This window comes from Lissotriton helveticus, chromosome 6 (genome assembly GCF_964261635.1).
Source record: "Lissotriton helveticus chromosome 6, aLisHel1.1, whole genome shotgun sequence".
Taxonomy (NCBI): domain Eukaryota; kingdom Metazoa; phylum Chordata; class Amphibia; order Caudata; family Salamandridae; genus Lissotriton; species Lissotriton helveticus.
Genome location: NC_136067.1, coordinates 649919168 through 649939774, shown reverse-complemented (window position 1 = coordinate 649939774; position 20607 = coordinate 649919168). Strand labels below are relative to the sequence as shown.

Here is a 20607-nt window from a genome sequence, read left to right as displayed (position 1 = left end):
GTGTCTACATGCCCCCCTGTCGTGTGTCTCTCCTCCCTGCGCTGCTGTCGGTGGGCGGTGAGTGACTGGGGCCTCAGCTACCCTGCCCGTGACCCTCCGGGCTCTAATCTGGCCTCATATGATGTCCAGATAGACAACCATAAAATAATGTTCTTCCTGGACTATACCATCCAGGTGCAGAGGCAAAGACACTCCTTTATGGCGGTGAAAAAGCATCTTCGACAACACAGCCTGAAATATTCACTGCTTGTGAGAAAGTGGCTCTATATATACTGGACAATAATGAAGAATATTGTGTATAGAGTCCACAAACCCCAAAGGTATAACAGAAGTTAAAGTCAGGACTGACCTTACTCTCAAAAGTGGTAGCTTGGTCGAGCAATAAGGTAGTACCAGAGGGCAGTGCAAAGCATTTGTTTTACACACTCAGTCAGCAAAGGATTTCACACACTCAAAGACTGAACTCCAGGCCAATGGTTGTTATATCCAAAGATATAGTTGTTTGTTTTTTAGAACCAACAGGCATAAAAATATACTTTGCTAGATATGAGAACTCTCATGTAATTACTTTGCAAGGAAGCATTGAAGTTGGTGAACACAACAGGTACAGGAGTTGCTGAAGGCAACTTAAGTCTAGTCACACTTTAGCGTTGAGGTCAATGAATTGTTACCATAAAAGTACAGTTGATTACAGTACAGATTACTTTAGTAGTTCCAGGACTAGATCCTAGATTCAGTCCTGGGGTCTAAGCTGAAACCAAATTAGCATAAACGTTTTAGTTACTGTGGTGAATTTTCATGAATACAAAGTAATTTTAAAAGTTCACACTTAGAAACTTTTCAATGACAATCTGGCAATGTTATTCAATGTTATTCAATGGGAGAAAATTCAGGTTGCAGGTAAAGTATGATCGCGTTACTTTTGTAATCCAGTACTGGGCTTCTAGGGCCAGCACTGGGGTCTGAACTTAAAACAGGTAGCTAATTGCCTTTCAGTATTTCGTATGATTTTTAAAGAATATTTCAAGTTTTCAAAAGTAGGCACTTAGAAAAAATTTCATAGAAAAACAGACAATGGGTTCCTATGGAGAAAATACAAATTACTAGTAAACCCGGTAAGGATTGCTTTTGCGGTTCAGTACTGGGCTGCAAGGTACAGTACTGGCTTCTCGCCTGCTTGCAGGTGAGTACTTCAGAATTCGGACTTCGGCTGATTTTATACGAATATTTGCAGTTTTCAAAACTTCACACTTGGAAAATATTCGAGTCAAAATGGGTCAATGTTATCCAATAACAGGTAAGTGAGTTACCGGTTTCCAGGTGAGTAAATGGCTGGTGAAGTTAAGGTTCCGGGTGTAGACTCAGGGGTCCCCCAGGGTCAGGTAAGTATAATCGGTTCCGCCCCAGCAGCGCAGGGCCGGCCGGGTGCAGAGGTAGGTAGGCCCAATGATATCCAGTGAGGGAAAGGGGGCCTTCGGTTGATGGCTGCTGGCTATCAGGCCACGCGGCTGTGGGAGCTGAGCTCCTGGTCACTTGCTCAGGGCAAGGGGGGAAGTAGGATAGGACAAAGGTGGCACAGACAGCGGCACTCGGGCGGCTGGGTGCAGGGTGCTCTTGAGCCGTCGGGCGCTCAATGTTATCCAATGGGAAAGGTCAAAAAGGAACAAAGGCTGCAGGCTCAGGGACGGAGACTCTCCAGGGGCGACCAGCACTTCGAGAGGTAAGTTGGGATCTTGGAGCACAGGTAGGTACCCCAAATGGAGGCACAGGGGGCTGTAGGGCACCGGGTGCAGGGGTGGTTTTGGGTGTCGGAAAGCTTACCCTCGGATGGTCGCGGTTGGGGTGGCCCCTGGTTCTGAGTCTGCAGGCATCGGCTGGTTCGTCGAGGAGGGTCTTTGGGCACTGGTCTTCAGGTCCCAGTCGCCGGGGGGATGTCCTCGTGGGCCTGGTTCGGTTGGGCCCGGCCCGGGCTCGGCGGGTGCAGAGTGGGCTAGTCCTGAGCTTCCTGGTTGGCACCAGGTGGGTTGTTGCAGCAGAACCTCTGCTGATGGGAGTCCCAGTCTTCAAGAGGGTCAAGGCATGCAGGTCCTCCGGGTGTCCCAAGGTTGCTGTCCGCAGGAGTCGCCGGGATTAGGCAGGAGCAGGTTCCAGGATCGACAGGCCGGTAGGGCTGGGGCCAAGTCAGTTGTTGTCGTCCTGTTGTTAGCAGCTGCACGGCGGGTCTTCTTCTTCTTGATCTTCTTTCTTCTTTTCGTATTGGGATCTGAGGAAGGAAGGTTCAGGGAGTCCCTAAATACTGAATTTAGGGGTGTTACAGTCACCGTTCCCTCTAGGGCGCGCGCACCTCCCCCTTACATCACCGACTCGCTAGGAGCGCGCACACAGGACGTCGCGCCGCCGGCCGCATTGAAGAAGCGAGCGGCGGGAACATGACGAGTGTAAGTAAGGAGGCATGGGGGGCTGGTGGCTATGTGGGAGCGCAGGGCAGACTGTGGCCTTTTGTTTAAATATTGCTGTTAATCGGAGCCCCTTCACGGGCTCCGATTAACATCAATACTTAAACAAAAAGCCACAGTCTGCCCCGCGCTTTAATAACAAAAGCGTAGAGACAGTTTCCAAACACAGCGTGTGCTAAAGTACACCCTGTGTTTGGAAAGTGTCTACGCTTTTGTTAGTAAAGCGCGGGGCAGACTGTGGCTTTTTGTTTAAGTATTGATGTTAATCGGAGCCCGTAAAGGGGCTCCGATTAACAGCAATATTTTAAAAAAAGGCCACAGTGGGCAGTCAGGAGAGCCGGGCCGCAGGGGGCACAGCAGCTGGGCAAACGAGCGGAACAGAAGGCAAGAGGGGCATAAAACAAGGAAAAAAAATGAGTGGGACAGAGGGCAGAAGGGCACAAAAACGAGTGGGACAGATGGCAGAAAGGCACAACAACGAGTGGGACAGATGGCAGAAAGGCACAACAACGAGTGGGACAGAGGGCATAAAGGCACAAAAACGAGTGGGACAGAGGGCAGAAGGGCACAAAAACGAGTAGGACAGAGGGCAGAAAGGCACAAAAACGAGTGGGACAGAGGGCAGGAAGGCACAAAAACGAGTGGGATAAAGGGCAGAAGGGCACAACAAGCATTGGCATTGCCAATAGGTCTCGCTTGTGGGACCTTATAAGCACATCTTCCACCTCATTATTTTGCAGCCTAGGCACATGTTCCAATGCCGCCCAGCGAGTGGCGCTGTTTCCTCACATGAGGTAAAGACGGAAGAGAAATGCACGGCCGTGAAAGTGGCTCTCGGGGGGGGGCGCATTCCTTTGAAGTGTCGGGTCTGATGCAATTATGCGAGGCAGGCTGGAAGCAAATGGCAAGGGAGGGAGGCTGAGGCTTTGATGTGGGGAGTCACAAGTGAAGTGAATAATTAGGGGAGGAGAACTGGCAGGCTGATAGGCAGAAGGCTCAGGCAAGCTCGTGCACGGAAGGAGCTTGCTGTCACGTGATTCACGTGAACTTAAAGAAAACTGCAGCGCAAGAAGCCCTTGGTTTCACGAGGATTTTGGCTACTTGAATTCTCGCTCCGCTCGATGCGCTTGCGCGCATCGATAGGTCGCGAGACCTAAAAACGAGTGGGACAGAGGGCAGAAGGGCACAAAAACGAGTGGGACAGAGGGCAGAAAGGCATAAAAACGAGTGGGACAGAAAGCAAAAGGGGCACAAAAACAAGGAAAAAAACGAGTGGGACAGAGGGCAGAAGGCACAAAAACGAGTGGGACAGATGGCAGAAGGGCACAAAAACGAGTGGGACAGAGGGCAGAAAGGCACAAAAACGAGTGGGACAGAGGGCAGAAGGGCACAAAAACGAGTGGGACAGAGGGCAGAAGGGCACAAAAATGAGTGGGACAGAGGGCAGAAAGGCACAAAAACGAGTGGGACAGAGGGCAGAAGGGCACAAAAACAAGTGGGACAGAGGGCAGAAAGGCAAAAAACGAGGGGAAAGCGAAGTGGAACAGAGGGCAGAAAGGCACAAAAACGAGGGGGAAACGAAGTGGATAAGGCAGAAGGGCACAAAAACGAGTGCGACAGAGGGCAGAAGGTTACAAGAAAGAGTGGCACAGAGGGCAGACGGGCACAAGAAACTAATGGCACAGAGGCAAAATACAGAATACAAAAATATAGGGGCAGCTAAGAACACAAGGCAGAACGGGCAGAGAGGCACGGGGCAGCGAGGCACGGGGCAGCAAGGGGAACAGAAGGGAAAACTGGGCAGAGACACGGGCAGCGAGGGGTACAGAAGGACAGACCGGGCAGAGAGATTACAGGGACAGCGAGGGGAACAGAGGGAAGAAAAAGGGGCACGGACCACGTACAGCCGCGGGGAAGACAGACAACAGCAGTCAGAGACACAACAATGAAAATACAGGCAATACAATAAATTTGCAAACTGCCTTTAAGACCCTTATTTTGTCTCTGTATGTGTGAAAATGCACCGTCTTTTCACTTTTTCAAGTAAACGTTTTGAGTGCCATTTGGCGCCGCAGACACGCACGGTTTGGTTACTGGCGCACATAGCCATGGTTGCAGCGCACAGAGACCCTCCACTGCCGCACACAGAGGAAAAAAATTAGAGGTAACATTGGTTACAGGTAGGGCAAGGACAGGGACCAATGGGACCCTGTCCTGGGGTGAGTACACCCCCTAGTCTGCTCCTCTCCTGTGGGAGGGGGGCCGGAGCCTAGCTGGGATTGGGCGGGGCTCCCCATCTACAAGATGGCCGTAGCCCAGGGTCGTGCTTCACCTCGTCTCCCCCACCTGAGGGGTGGGTTTGGCACAGGCTGGCAACCCCCCCTTACTGACATAGTTTTTCCCGCCAGTCTTCCCGCCAGAGTAGGGGTTAGAACTGGTGGGGGCCAGTTGCTGGGTACAGAAAATGGTCTGGATAAGCTTGCAGAGGCGGCATGACTTTGAAGCTTCCCCCTGCCCATCCTGGGGGAGGAGACCTAGCACCTCGCCCAGGATGTGCATTGTTGCAGGCCCAGGAGAGCGGGGAGCTCTCCACCCAGGGGTTCAGCAACATGTCTGCTGTGTGGCAGCCTCTGCAGCCACTCAGCCCAGACGTAGATTGTATGTTAGGATTTCAGAGGGCATCGCTAAGATGCCCTCTGGTGCATTTTACATTAAATCCCACACTGGCATCAGTGTGGGTTTAATGTGCTGAGAAGTTTGGTACCAAACTAGTCAGTCTTCAGTGTAGCCATTATGGTGCTGTAGAGTTCGTAATGCCAACCTCCCAGCATCATATACTGTTAATGGCATCACTGCTCACTACGCCACTGGTGTACCATGTCTACTCTTGGTTTAGTTCTGCACTTAGGCACTCAGCCTGCAAAGGCAGTGTGTGGGTGCCAGGGTACAGGGCCCCTGAGGGTGGCACAATAAGTGCTGCAGCCGTCAGGGGTCTTCTCTGGTCACCATGCCCTAGGTACCTAGGGTACCATTTATTAGGGGCTGACAGGTGGCCAGAGATGCCAATTGGGTTTTTAGTGTCAGCACAGTTTTAGGGAAGGAACACAGGCCCTGGGTACCTGGTTGGCAGGAACCCAGGGCACACTCATTCAAAGCACATCAGTAGTTCAGAAAAAAGTGGGGGCATACAAATGCAAGAAAGATGGTACTTTCTCACACTGCTCTTCCCAGCGCGCTTGCGGGTGGTGGCGAGTGACAAAATGCATTTTTTTGCCACACTGGAGGAAGCAGGGGACTGGCTGGATGCCCACACCACCGCAGGACCTCGTGACGCTTCCGTTTTGGTCACCCTGCCAAAGATGAGAAGCCCCTTCTCTCGCCGCAGGAGAGAGAGAAGGCCGACGGGGACCCCGACGCTGCCCTCCCCACCGATGGGACCGCACACGGACTTGATTCTCAGTGGCCAATGAGATGCCCTGCAGGCAGTGGCAGAGATTAGTGGTTCTTTGGGTGCTGAGGTCGCATCGAACTCGAGCCAACGTGACATGTACAGCGATGATGAACAGGTGTATGGTCTGCAGGACTCGACTGAGTAGCCGGACGTTACTCCGCAGACAGCCAACACCATCATATGAACGTAGAGAGACTGTATCCTTAATTGGACTGCAAACTAAGGTATTGCGATGTATAAGTAGAAGTATCCAGTCGTTAATGATGTGTTCATATAAGGAGGCCGTACTTCGGCCGCTGTGTCGCATATGGAGCGGTGAGTGCCATCATGTTATTAAAGAGGTGGGAGGGGTTTGGTTTAATGTCCTGCCGTGGTGGCGTCAGCACGGGAGCTCACTGTTGGGACGGCGGGGGTCACCGAACTGGGACACATGGTTTGCTTACATTATATTGTACTAAGCCTGTAGACGGGGAGCCTCTGGAACATGGGACACATATATTGTTGGTCACCTGTACGTCATAAGTAGTGTAATCCCTAGGTCGTTTTGACTGTTACCTCTATTGAGGGTTTGGACGATTGCTTGTTGCACCATCGCCCTTTTGGAATTGTTTTCATGTTTGTGCTATTGCATTGGTTTTTTATAAGATATCATTGTTTGTACACCCATCTTGCGCGACGAGTTGTCATATGGGGGAAATTGTGCACTACGGGGTCATCTACCCTGTGTGAGTCTGATGGGTTGCTAGAGATACATAGGAGGGTCATGCACTTTAGAAAATATGTCCGCAGTTACAATTGGCACATGGAATGTGCGAGGCATGCACACACCATCACGCAGGTATCAGATATACTCGTATCTCAAGCGACACCACATACAAATAGCTCTCTTGCAGGAGACGCACTTGGCCAAATCAGAAGTCCAACGCTTCCATCGTCGCTGGCGGGGACAGATATATGCTACGGGGTATTCAGCATACGCACGAGGCACGTTAATTTGGGTACAACCAGTGGTCCCACTTAAAGTTACACAATCATTGACAGATGCAGAAGGCAGATACGTGGCGGTGAGGGGCATGCTGGATGGCAGACAGGTTGTGATTGCATCACTGTATGCTCCCAATACCGACCAGGCAGTCTTGTTTGATGAAATGTCGCATGTCCTAGCACCGTGGCACAACATACCTATGTTTCTGGGGGGAGACTACAGCAGTGTACTTGACGCCACCCTGGACCGCTCCTTCCCACCCCTCCCGGGCACAACCACACATACGGCCAGTATTGTAGTTCCTATCTTCCCAATAGGCTCTGCGCATTGGAATAATACCTACAGCAGTAAAGGCCTAGGCCAGACGTTAACTAGGTCTACTACTGTTGATACTAGACTTAAGTTTTGGGTTTGCCAGCGTAGCTCAGAGTTCGCTAGAAACTTTCTCGAATGTTCAAGGAGGAATTAACTTCCTTGATTAGACAAGAAGGGATTTAGTTTCTGACAACCATAGAACATGACAACTTTGCTCTCCCCTAATCAAGAGTCAATCTCGAGAGTCGTGTGAACAAAAGGCAAATTATTTTACTCAGTCAGTACGTGCATTCTTAGTCTCATCAGAATGTAGAGAAAAGGAAGAGACGGGCGTGTTCAATAAAAAGGTGTTATTTATTGATCAGTCTCTTTTCTCGTACAAGAGAAATGGATCGATATTATTGCGATACTTATAGTTAAGTAAAGTGCATACATAAAAAGCAATAGTATAAAGTAATACTGTAAAAACATTGATATGGTTTCTAAGCCATATGATGTTTTAAAATGAATAAAATATATTTACATACACATATACATTTGACTAAACGTACTCAACTGGTGTTTCTAAATACGCCTACCCCGTGTACCTGACCTAAGTCTAATGCGTGGGCGGGAATAGAAAGTTACAGTTTAGTTAAGTTTGTTTTTGCCAAGTGAATAACTAAAGAATTCTCTGTGAGGGGTTATTCAGTTCTGTACCTGGAAGTTAGGATGAATGAGGAATGGTATCTCTTTCTCTGGTCTCGATATTCCAGGCGGCCTGCGAGGGCTGCCCAGAAACGCCGGTGCTGGATTCTCGGCAGGAGAAAGCAGCGCGTCTCTCAGCGCGTCAGAAAGGCGGGGCTGCTGCCAGCGGGGTCTGCTCTGCTCTCGGCTTCGGCAAGTATGGCTGCTCCGTCTCGTCACCACGCGTGTGTTTGCATATGGCAAGATCGGTAATATTTATACCTTTAAGGTGCCGAGATTGACGTAAGGATGGACATAGATACGTCAATAAAGATGTCATACGATTTGCTCGTTAGCACATTCTTTTACTAAAGTTCTCGGTGAAATCAAAACAATGGCCGCAGGGTTTTGCCCAGGTTGTCATAGGTTTGATTTGTTATGAGAACTCCGTATGCCTTATCAGGGGCTGGAGGAATATCGCTTGTCTAATTAGATCGCAAGCGTTATGACCTAATCAGATAACACGTTCCTGTGCCGTAGTGTGACTGCGTCAGATAACGGTATCTGCATCATGGGTTTTTTTTGCCTCATGGGCTGACTGCTAGTTAACTTGTTGGTTTGTTTAACTAGAATAGGGTCAGGAATAGGGGGATCGATTCAGAACCGATAGGAATACATGACACCCACTCCACGCTAACTATGGACATATTTACTAATCTAGGCATAGTATAACATAGTACAACATACTATAGAGTAGTGTGTATACCTTACCACCCCAAAATACATGAATGCATTTTGAAACTTTCAAATATACTGATAAATTGCAGACATATATATATAGTATGCACTCAAGCTGTAGAAAAATGCCAAAGTAATTGCATTTGTATACATTATTGCTTATTTGGGATATGAGAATTACACATGAAATGATGTCTTACAGAAAAAAGTTTCGAGACCATTCCATCACAGAATAAAATATCTTTATGAACATGCCAGCGGGCAGCTAATGTCTATAAGCTATCTAAAATTTAGAAATCTTAGTTCTTTAAGAATAGTTCTTACTTTAAGCAGAAGATAGTGTCCCGAAAAATATGCAAAAATATTTGGGGCTGCTGAAAAAACTGCTGTCCGTGAACTGGAGCGAAAATGTTCATGTGACTTTATTTTTAAAGTTGAAGGCCGAATTCAGGAAACTCCGTGTGCGAGCTTGCTCAAAAGTCTCTATTTCTGTTCGGGTGAGAACATCATATCATTTAGGCTTTCGAAAAAACTGTCAACAGCTTCCTGGGAAAGTTCCACTAACTCGGAAATAGGTGTAATCATGCATTCTTGCGCATGATTGTCTCCATTGACATTCTGATTTATATTACTGACAGAAGGTCGTACCTGTTCGATGCTGCTTTCATCTTGAACTTCACTACCCATCAATCGTAGTGGTGAAGCTTCCACGAATGCCGTCATCAGGATTGGTAGCCTTTGAGGGCAGCACAAAGCATGAACCTTAATCGGGCTCAACAATGTTTCTGCATCCATCGGCGCATCCGATTGTAGCGTCAGACAGGTGTCTAACACGCATTCTTCTCCGCATAGCAGACACCTCAGTACAGGTAAAACACATCTTTGCCACATTGGTCGAAATGATAGAAACCAAGTCATGTTTAGGTCTCTAAGCCGGGAGAGTCCTAGGATTTTTGATATCCGGTCCCGGTATCCAATGGCTAGGATTGTTTCTTCCCTTGTCGCAAGAGTTTTGTCTGTGACATGGGTTGCCATAACGAAAAATAAGGACTAAGAATAGGATTCCTGCAATTAGTCCCAGGATCAGGGGAAGTCCGCCAAAAATCGAATGGACGAAATCTGGAAAAATACCCAGTATGGCTTTGAATGGTGTTAATGCCATCGAAAATACTGTCTTAAATACATTTGAGACCCCATTGGTATCAGAAATATTTAAGATTTCATTCAGGATTTCCGCGAAATGTACGGGGGAATTAGTTGATAATAATGTATGTATCTCTGCAGTCGTCCTTGCAACTTGTAGATCATACGTTTCTTTTGATGACGAGAGCCTGGTAGGCGTCTGAAGAAGGACTGTTTTCATTCTGCTTAAAGTATCTATTCGAATAGAAGTAATTTTCAAATCGGGCCATGCCCTTGCCTCCCTGTCTGGGAAGGAGCTGGGGAACAATGAGCGTCCACAGCACTTGACCTTCGCAGTCGTAGTAACTAGATAAGGAGTCCCGGGCATAAGACTACAACATCTTCGGTCTACAATAAGAATGTAACTCCCATTATAGAGTCTTTGAAAGAATGGTTCTATTTCGGTTGCAGGTGCGCCTTGCTGGTGACATGAAAGGTTGTATGAATTCCCTTCACAGGCTCCATGCAAACTAATTCCGTTACACAGAAGCGTGCCGCTTAGTGACATCGCACAATTGTTGCCACTAAGAAACACTTTCTGTCCTTTATTACTGACACATGCATGTGAATAGGGCAGGTTCCAAGTTGTTTTAAGGTACCCCTTTCCCAATTTCTCGTACATGCCAGCCTGTATATATTTTTGGCAGTATTGAAACCTGAAGGTTGAGATTGGAATATTTATGATTCCGTGTATTATCCATTCACTGACAGGTCGTTCTGACATTGTCATTGGTAATCTTTCTAGTTTTTCAATGCTCAAGATTGTGTAATCAGCACCCTTTTGCGCCATACCGATTTGTCTATCAGTAAGGTTAAAGATTTGGAATAGTGACGTTGTGTTGATTAAACGCCAAGGCACATAGCCTGAACACAGATTTTGTAACGTCCAGCCAAGCTGTACAATAGAACGCAATTGTGACTGACCATGTTGTAATAACAGTAAGTCTTGCGATAATATATCGATTGCTGAAGACACAATGCTGTCCAATGAAAAAATTCTGGAGGACAGAGTCATTAACCCATTGTCCACTACAGAAAGTGATTTTTCCAAATTAATACGGTCAATTTCCCGTATTCTCTCTGCTGTTTCAATTTGATTAACCTTCCAGGCCTCATTGTATGCTGCATATACAGAGGCTGCTATGAAACGCTTTTGACGCTGTTTGCGTGGTCCCAAAGTGAAATCACGCAAGTCAGCACCATCAGTAAGTAAAGTTAGGTGTTGCTTAATTTCAGCCAGTGTGGAAGTTTGTAGCCATTGAAGGCATAATTTGCCCACACTGTAGGTGGTTATTATCCCTGGGTGATGTCTTTGAGGATATCTAGGGTCTGGCCTGTTCATTTTGAAACCCTGTGTTTTGTTCAGGAATCTGTCTTGACAGTTATTAGTATCTGTGGGCCAGATCAACCACTGTTTCCAATCAGGATGTGTTCTGTTTTGGTTTAATATATGGTTTACGTCTATTTCTTCATCTGTAGAAGTGTTGCTAAACATTGTTGGCTTTGGAATAGACGGTTTATTTAAATCTTTGATTTTGGCTAGGCCAAGACAGGTGGTTTGTTGAACAGTCTCATTTAAAAATATCATTTGTTCTGGGATCATGCAGGCTCTAAACAAAGCTTCTATACCCTGTACTTGCCAATCTTTTGTACCCCAAACACTTTTCAATTCAACATTTTTGTCCCAATAATCAAATCCAAAGGTATTCATGTGTGCAAAAAATGAGTCTGAATATAACAATTTTGTGTTGGTTATCATGGTTTTGGTTCCTGTCTTGTTTGACAATTTAAAATAAAATGTTTCAGCATTACTTGTGTTAAAACCTGAAAAATATGAATATTTGTCGTAAACGGTTCTTGAGCTCCCTTTTGGAGGTGTTGCACAATGTTCCCATTGATTATAATTTAAAACATTTCTAGGTTGTGCAGATCTATGTAAAAAGTGGTTACCATAGTGGTTATAACAATACATACTGTCATAATTTGTAGAACCCTGCAAATAATCATGTTTGGTAAATTTAGCAGACATTACTAAGTCAGACATCATGTTATTAATGCTTTCGAAGTCCCAATCATCAGCAAATGAGTTTGGTTTTGCAAAGTCACTCAATGAGATCTTAATTTGGTGTGGATATTTCAGGATCTCGACCGGACCATAAATTTCATAGTCAGTGTTGTCCCAGGCTACCCCACCAGGTATCGGATTGGCTGTGAAGTTGGCTGAAGAAAGTTCTCTTTTCTCGACGTGTGAAGATGTGTGTGGTTTGAGGACCAAGTTGATGTTCTGGCTTGCTGTGTCCATTTTAGCATATTTTCCCTCAATGAAGCGTCCCAAAGTAAGTACCATGATGAGCCAAAGTATGAGGATAAATGCACCAAAACCCACCCAAAATTCAATCCATGGGGAAATCAGATATGTTTCTTTCAGTTCTTTCAAAAGTTCCTTAGTTTTGTCTTTAAAGGATTTTGATGATGGCTGTGTCTTTGATTCACTTGAAGTCTTCAGAGGAATCATCGAAGTTTATGAAGTAGCCGGATGCAGTTCTGTCAATAGTTCCAATTGCTTCAGGATTTCTGTTTCTTGCATTTTCACTTGGTACTTCATAATAGATTGGTGTGTCTCTGCTAAATGTTTTTATTAGGGTTTTCAGAGGTCTGAGTTCTATTGCATTGTTGCATAGTCCTTGTTGTTCTTCTGTAGGCGTTTCGAATGTGATGAGCCTCTTCGTTAGGACCTCTGTACTGGTAGCAAACCTTGGTGTTCTGCTACTTATTGGGAGTCCACTTGGCCTACTGTTTGTTATCGGCCACATGTTGTGGTTTTACCAGGTCGATGGATACAACTCGGTTCTCCTTTTTACCAGCAAGTGGCGGTAGTACAACTGATCTTGTCCCGTTGACAGACAAGACAGGAACTGCTTTTCTGTAAGAAGGCCCAAATTCCTTCTTTACCGCGATCTTTTCCCTGACTAGATCCCCGACTTTTGGAATCCAGACAGGTCTTGCTGGGACAGGTGGTGGTTCTTCAGTGTTTGTTGGCTGTTGTTTCAACTTTATGTTGCTCAGGTCTTTTCTTGTTTTGTTTAAGTCCTGCAAAATAGCCAAACGGTCTTTGATATCAAAGCTTTTTTCTTTCACCACTGAAGTCTGACTATCAATGTCAGAGATAATCATCCTAGTTCCAAATAATAATTCGTACGCACTGAATCCCTTCAGAGAATTTCTTGGCAAGTTATTGAGACTACGTTGGACACTTATTAGATGTTTGACCCACCCAGCTCCCGAACCTAATATCCTTTCCGTTATAGATCGCTTTCTGCCTTGGTTTTTTCTTTACACCATCCCGTACCCTCAGGAAGGAAGTGAGAAGATTCCCGCTGGACTGTGCTCATTCGGCCATGTTTCCCCCCAGGCTGGTGGGCTTGAGTGAAAACAATGGTCGAACGTAGCATGCTCTTAGCGTATATGCCATTTAGACTCGCAAATCTTTGTATAACAGTCCGGACGTCAGCCGAGTGCTGGTGATCTACATTATAAGTGGAACTAGCCTGTATATGTTAATCGCAAGCCATTCTTTTTACTGGTAATATTATCTGCCGTAATACGACGAGGTATCAAACTGTTTCTCTCCCCACTGCGATCTCTATTGCAGTTTGGGCAGCGTTTTACAAACATGGTGTGACGCAGGCTCATGCCTGGCCACCAGTACCGTGATTGTAATTCTTCCAGAGAATCTTTTAATTTAAGGTGTCTGAGACCCTCGCCCATGTGTGCGTCTGCGATTAACAAGTTTCTCCTGTCCATGTTTGGAATCACTCTATCCCCCACTCCAGGGATTCGAGCAAAAGGGACGGAGTTTGCATCGATTATGTATGTATAATTGAGTGGATAGTTGATCGGTAACGCTGAGCAGTCGCCTTTTGATGACGTTTTCACCGCCAGCACTGTTTCACCGTCAATGTATTTTAATGTACGCTTTTTTCGAACTACGGGAGCCGATTTAGTGGCTGCCGCTGCGGCTGTTTCAGCCAATGAATTCCCTACAACGTGAACGCCATCACGCTGATGACTCAGTGAGTGAGTCACGTGAGTCTTTGGTAGTTCTTTTTGTAAAAGAGCTATTTGTTCCCAGAGCAGTTTCTGCTTTATTGGTGCATCTGTGTCATCTTTGTAACCGTTTTGAATCCATGTCTGCAAATCGCTGTTATATGATTTGACACAGTAATACGAATCTGACACTATAAGTGTCGGGAATTCGCGATCCGCATTATCTAGTGCCATTTTCAATGCTATTATTTCAGTTTGTTGTTCTGAATTACTTTCTACTGAGTGTGTCTTTGTTAATAGAGGTCTTAGTTTACCTCCGCGCCACACTTCTTTTGTAATCTCACATGTGGGGTTGTATGCTTGTTCTCCCCAAACGGAGGGTTGAGCATGTCCGTCTGTATAGATTACACAGGCGTAATGTCGTAAAGGCAGAATATCGATTGGCAGAGGATATGTTTCTTCATATTCTAGATTTTTCAATTCTTCTAGTTCTGGATCAAAGTAGTAGTATACTTTGTCCGTTGTGATAGAATTTACCCATTGTAACCATTCTGGATCCAATGTTGTTGTTGGTAAATTACACGGTGTTGTTAATGCCTCAAAGGCTGATTCAGCTGTTCTGACTGTGATATGTCTACCGTCAGCTGTCTTTTTCTCTAGCTATTGCGGTTTGAACTGCATGAACAATTTTTTCTTTGTTGCCGAATTTCTGTTCAGCTTCTGTGTACAAGTGTGATTTGAATGCAATTGGTACCTTTTCTCCCTCATTAGAGGTCAGGTATGTGAATCCGCATCTCCCTGGGATGACTCGAATCACAAGATTGCGTGTGTTATCACGTGTTTCTAATTTTGTTTTAATTAGCATGTCTGTTTGTAAGGATCTCAAAATTTCTGTGTGTATTTGAGTCCAATTGGATCTTTTAAAATCTGGTTTAATTAGATCATAAAGGGGTTTGACCCTTTCTGCGTAATTTGCAATGTATGTTCTTCCGAAATTTAGGAAGCCTAGAATTGACTGTAAGTTTTTTAGTGTTCTTGGTGCTTGGAGTACGGCACATTTCTCTAGGAAATTGTCAGCCAGGCTTTTGCCTTCACTTGATAACTCATATCCTAAGAACAGGACTGTCAGATGGGCAATTCTGGACTTTTTAAAGTTGAATTTGTAACCCTCTGCTGCGAACCCAAGTATTATGGTGTTCACTCTTTTCAAGTGAGTCTCCAAATCATCATCTGTTAAGTAAATGTCATCGACATAAGATAATGCTTCATCATCATATAGTTGTAGTAATTCTGTTACTCTCGCTGAGAATACCCCCGGGCTGTTCTTGTACCCCTGGGCTAACCGACAGAATTGTTTTTGAGTGCCATTTACTGAGAATGCAGTTAAATATCTGCTCTCTGGTGCTATGTTTTGACAAAAGAATCCATTGGAGATGTCCAAGGTTGTTTTGTATTTTTTGCGCACTATGTTATTCATTAGTGCAGCACTGTGTGAGTTTTGCACTGCAAAAGTTTTGCAACATGTGTTAAGGTGTCGGTAATCCAAAACTAGACGATATGAACTGTCTGGTTTGGAGACCGGAAACAAAGGATTGTTCATTTGTGAGGTGCAAGTTTCAATCACCCCCTGGTATTCTAGCTGATCTAGTATTTCATTTACCTGTTTTTTAGCTTCTTGCTTAATTGGGTACTGCCTTTGTGCAGTAGGTTGTGATTTTAGCTGGATTTTGTGAGGAGGAGAATCCTCATCCCATCCTACATGATTTTTATATAAAGCAGGTGCTAGAGCCACTGCCCACTTTCTAGCAAGTGTGTATTTTTTATGAATTGGAATTTGATTTGAGAAGGCAGGCATAATTACTTCTTCGCCATGAGGGCACTCCCTGACAAACTCTGGTGGCCAGTCTTTTTCAGCTAGAAGGATATCATAGCCCTTGGAGAGATTATCCCAAAATAGTCCCCTTATTTTCCTAGTCTTATCTCCCTCTATACGTAATGTTATCTCGTATATCTTGTGAGGTTTGCTAACCCTGGTGTCTGCAGTTTCCACTTGAAGATATTCATTCGTGTCCACTGTCTCCAGATGATTCATAAGGACTTTGCGAGCTATGCTCACTTCTGCTGCGCTGTCTAGCATTGACTGAGCCCACTCTCCGTTTTTCAGTTGTGTCCTCAGTATTCTCGGCATTGTTAACTACCTTGATACTGGCTACCTTCTTTTTTGGAAATTGTAATTTCTTTTTTAGTTGAGCAGGTTCCTTGTCTTTGGACTTGGCGTGCTCTTCTCTTTGTTCTGATCGTCCTCTTCTTTCCGATTTCTGCGAGGAATTCTGAAAAGATTGAGAGGGACGTGTATCAATGTCTTGATATCTATCAGGTTTTTTAATATTATCCCTATTTCTAAGGTTATATCTATTTCCAGAGGGGTCACTCTGCGGTGACCTCTGTCTTCGGTTTGGAGATTTTTCTCTTCGCCTAGGAGACCTTCCTCTGGACTGGAATTTCTTTTCTTTAGGATTGGATTGTTTGTTTCCATCCCAGTTCTTTTTTGGTGAATTATTATTAAAAAATATTTTTTCTGGACTTTCAGTCAGTTGCGGTTTTACTGGTATTCCACCTAAACTATCTCTACCTAGTTCCTCATAGGATTTTTCTATGATTCTGGCAATTTCAGCTGGTTGGTCTGCTATATCTGTCTCTTTTAACCTCTGGCGGATCGCCACGTTTGCTGCTTCACCTTTTATGTTGGCTAATAATATAGCCGAGACCTGCTTGAAGTCTTTCAGTAATTTCATACCAAGAGTTAAAGCAGGTTCTGGACCGTATTCATCTTGAATTTGTTTTAGCACATCTGGTATTACCGAAATGGATGGAACACCGTGTGTTTTTGTGTAGATAGAAGCGAAGACTGTACCCCAAGTGTCACAGTCCTCTATGTGTGGTGCGATTCCCATTGGAAGACAGATAGTCAGAATCCTATGTTTTTCTAACGGGGTGGTGTCAGGAAACACCGCCTCTATTTGGGTAATTTTCTGTGCCAACCAGAATGGTATTTGTTCCCGTTTAGCCGGTACTTTACCTAGGCAAGACTGGATGTTCTGTGGTGTAATTTTATTTGTGTTCCCCTGGTGAGGGGTCAGCTGTGGAAGTTTAATCGTTGGCTGAATTGTTGAAGTCCGCATTACATACTGGACTAATTGTCTATGAATTTTTATTAATTGTTTTAGCTGTGTTAACAGCTCTGCTGCAGTCATCCCATTGATGTCTGGATGTGGTGTGTATCCGGCTAGGACCGGCCACGTTGCTCCTGGTCTACCTAAAGGACCGAGCCTGGTGATGTGATTGTTATGTTTTAGGGCGCCATCAAATAAGAGCAAATGCTCTTGGAATTTGAGTGGTACTTCCACCTCCTCGAATGGAGTGTAAATGTCAGGTGGTACCTCTATTTTGTAATAGTGGAAGTACTTTGTTACAGCATTAGCTGCTGGAAAATGTATCCATGAATAATATACCTCTGTCTGCCGATATTCGTGTGCCTCAATTACGAATATGACTGTGCCACCTCTAGGTGTCAGTCCATTTTCTATAAGTTTTAAGGTTATAGATTTCCTTTTGGTGACCGGGATTAGTATTATATCCGGGTCTGCTGCTTGCATGGTAGCATCAGCATCTGCGAGTTCAGTTGCTAATCTAACTGCCTCTCTTTCATCCTCATTGTCAGACATTTTACTGTCAAAAAGGTTATTTTGTTTGTTTGCAGATCAGGTTTCTTATGGATCAAAGATTAGATGCACAATATTTTGGAACTGTTTATCCTTCAACGTTGACTATACCAAGAACCATACATAGGAGTTCCCTCCTGCGAGGTCTGGCGGATATTACCTTTCACCCACTCCAGACGTCTTTGGAGTATGTGGGAAAAGGGGTCTGAGTGAGAAAGCACGACTGAGTTACTCTAAATGTCTTACGTTAGTTTTATCGCCCTTTCCAAACACGTTGGGCGCCATGTAGTGTAGTTCCTATCTTCCCAATAGGCTCTGCGCATTGGAATAATACCTACAGCAGTAAAGGCCTAGGCCAGACGTTAACTAGGTCTACTACTGTCGATACTAGACTTAAGTTTTGGGTTTGCCAGCGTAGCTCAGAGTTCGCTAGAAACTTTCTCGAATGTTCAAGGAGGAATTAACTTCCTTGATTAGACAAGAAGGGATTTAGTTTCTGACAACCATAGAACATGACAACTTTGCTCTCCCCTAATCAAGAGTCAATCTCGAGAGTCGTGTGAACAAAAGGCAAATTATTTTACTCAGTCAGTACGTGCATTCTTAGTCTCATCAGAATGTAGAGAAAAGGAAGAGACGGGCGTGTTCAATAAAAAGGTGTTATTTATTGATCAGTCTCTTTTCTCGTACAAGAGAAATGGATCGATATTATTGCGATACTTATAGTTAAGTAAAGTGCATACATAAAAAGCAATAGTATAAAGTAATACTGTAAAAACATTGATATGATTTCTAAGCCATATGATGTTTTAAAATGAATAAAATATATTTACATACACATATACATTTGACTAAACGTACTCAACTGGTGTTTCTAAATACGCCTACCCCGTGTACCTGACCTAAGTCTAATGCGTGGGCGGGAATAGAAAGTTACAGTTTAGTTAAGTTTGTTTTTGCCAAGTGAATAACTAAAGAATTCTCTGTGAGGGGTTATTCAGTTCTGTACCTGGAAGTTAGGATGAATGAGGAATGGTATCTCTTTCTCTGGTCTCGATATTCCAGGCGGCCTGCGAGGGCTGCCCAGAAACGCCGGTGCTGGATTCTCGGCAGGAGAAAGCAGCGCGTCTCTCAGCGCGTCAGAAAGGCGGGGCTGCTGCCAGCGGGGTCTGCTCTGCTCTCGGCTTCGGCAAGTATGGCTGCTCCGTCTCGTCACCACGCGTGTGTTTGCATATGGCAAGATCGGTAATATTTATACCTTTAAGGTGCCGAGATTGACGTAAGGATGGACATAGATACGTCAATAAAGATGTCATACGATTTGCTCGTTAGCACATTCTTTTACTAAAGTTCTCGGTGAAATCAAAACAATGGCCGCAGGGTTTTGCCCAGGTTGTCATAGGTTTGATTTGTTATGAGAACTCCGTATGCCTTATCAGGGGCTGGAGGAATATCGCTTGTCTAATTAGATCGCAAGCGTTATGACCTAATCAGATAACACGTTCCTGTGCCGTAGTGTGACTGCGTCAGATAACGGTATCTGCATCATGGGGGTTTTTTGCCTCATGGGCTGACTGCTAGTTAACTTGTTGGTTTGTTTAACTAGAATAGGGTCAGGAATAGGGGGATCGATTCAGAACCGATAGGAATACATGACAATGAAGGCGCTGACTAGCTGGGCGGGCAGTGGCATCTCAAGGACATCTGGAGACATCGCAATCCCCATGACAGGGTCTACTCTTATTATTGTGTAGCGCACACGGTTTACATGTACGATTAGACCGGTACATGCTTTCAGAAGAGCTGCTTCCACATGTGTCTGCGGTCTATTATTTAGGAAGGACACATTCGGATCATAACTCGCACATACTGGAAGTGTTATGGGATGCCCCCTGGCCGCCGATTCCAACCTGGGGATGCAGCCGGATATGTTACTTGATGCACCCTTACGGAATCTGCTGGCCACTCACATATTACATTACTTTGAGGAGAATGCTGGTACAGCCACGGCGCCCCAAGTAGAATGGGATGCATTTAGAGTGCAGTGGAGTGGAGTGGCTCACTGGTTAGAGTGCAGTGGAGTGGTGTGGCTCACTGGTTAGAGGGGGCAGACCCGTAAGCAGAGAACGGCCCGGGACCAGGGTTCAATTCCCGACGCGGCAGGACTCGATAATTCTCGCCTCGGTGCCTACTCTAACCAGGGAACACACTCGGCAACTCTGGGCATTGAGCTTGCCTCATCTCTACAACGGCCCCCCACAGACGCCGGGGATGCCTGGTTTCACCTTGGAGAAACCCAGCAAGGGACCATCTCGCAGGGAAAACCAGGACGGGTTCCCCAGCGGTCTTCAGTGCCAGGATACTCCATGGAGTCGCAGTGCGCTTTACAAGTACACCCACATTTACATTTACATTTACATTTACATTTAAAGTAGTGCAGGCGAATGCCTTGGTATAGAGGCGGGTATGCGCAGGCCATTAGAGACTAAACTCACACATTTTGAAAATGACCTGCTCCGAAGGGAAGAGGAGGCTGTAGAGAGTGACGATGGGTCATTGACACGGATAAGGGCGAACACTCCAGATTACTGGACCAACTTCGCAATTTGAATTACGCAGCACACTCGGCGCGCACCCATCAGATAGGAGACAAGCCTGGCAAGCTGTTATCGTGGTTAATTCGACAGGACACAATTGCCACACCAGTAATGTCTATACAAAACATACATGGCGACACGATCCATACCCAGAGAGACATACATGGCGCCTTTGTTGAGCACCACGCCAGGTTCTATCAGTCGTGCTTGCGAGCTACAGACACGGACATACAAGAGTTTCTTACTGCCCTGACACTGCCGCGTCTGGCCGAGCATCAGTGGGACGAACTGGGTGTTCCTTTACTGCCGGACGAACTACGTGATAGTATTTTCTCCCTATCAAATGGCAAGTCACCAGGCCCAGACGGGCTACCAGCTGAATTCTTCAAAGCCTACTCTGATATATTAATACCGGAGGTGCTGCGGGTGTACATAGCGGCCCTGGATG

General features: G+C 45.4%; 1 protein-coding gene across 1 annotated transcript in view; it reads right to left on the bottom strand.

Annotated features, from left to right (window-relative positions):
• LOC144762435 (dynein axonemal heavy chain 5-like) overlaps positions 1 to 20607 on the bottom strand; it is a 1437549-nt gene that overhangs the window by 342870 nt on the left and 1074072 nt on the right. The gene's annotated exons all lie outside the window — the stretch shown is intronic.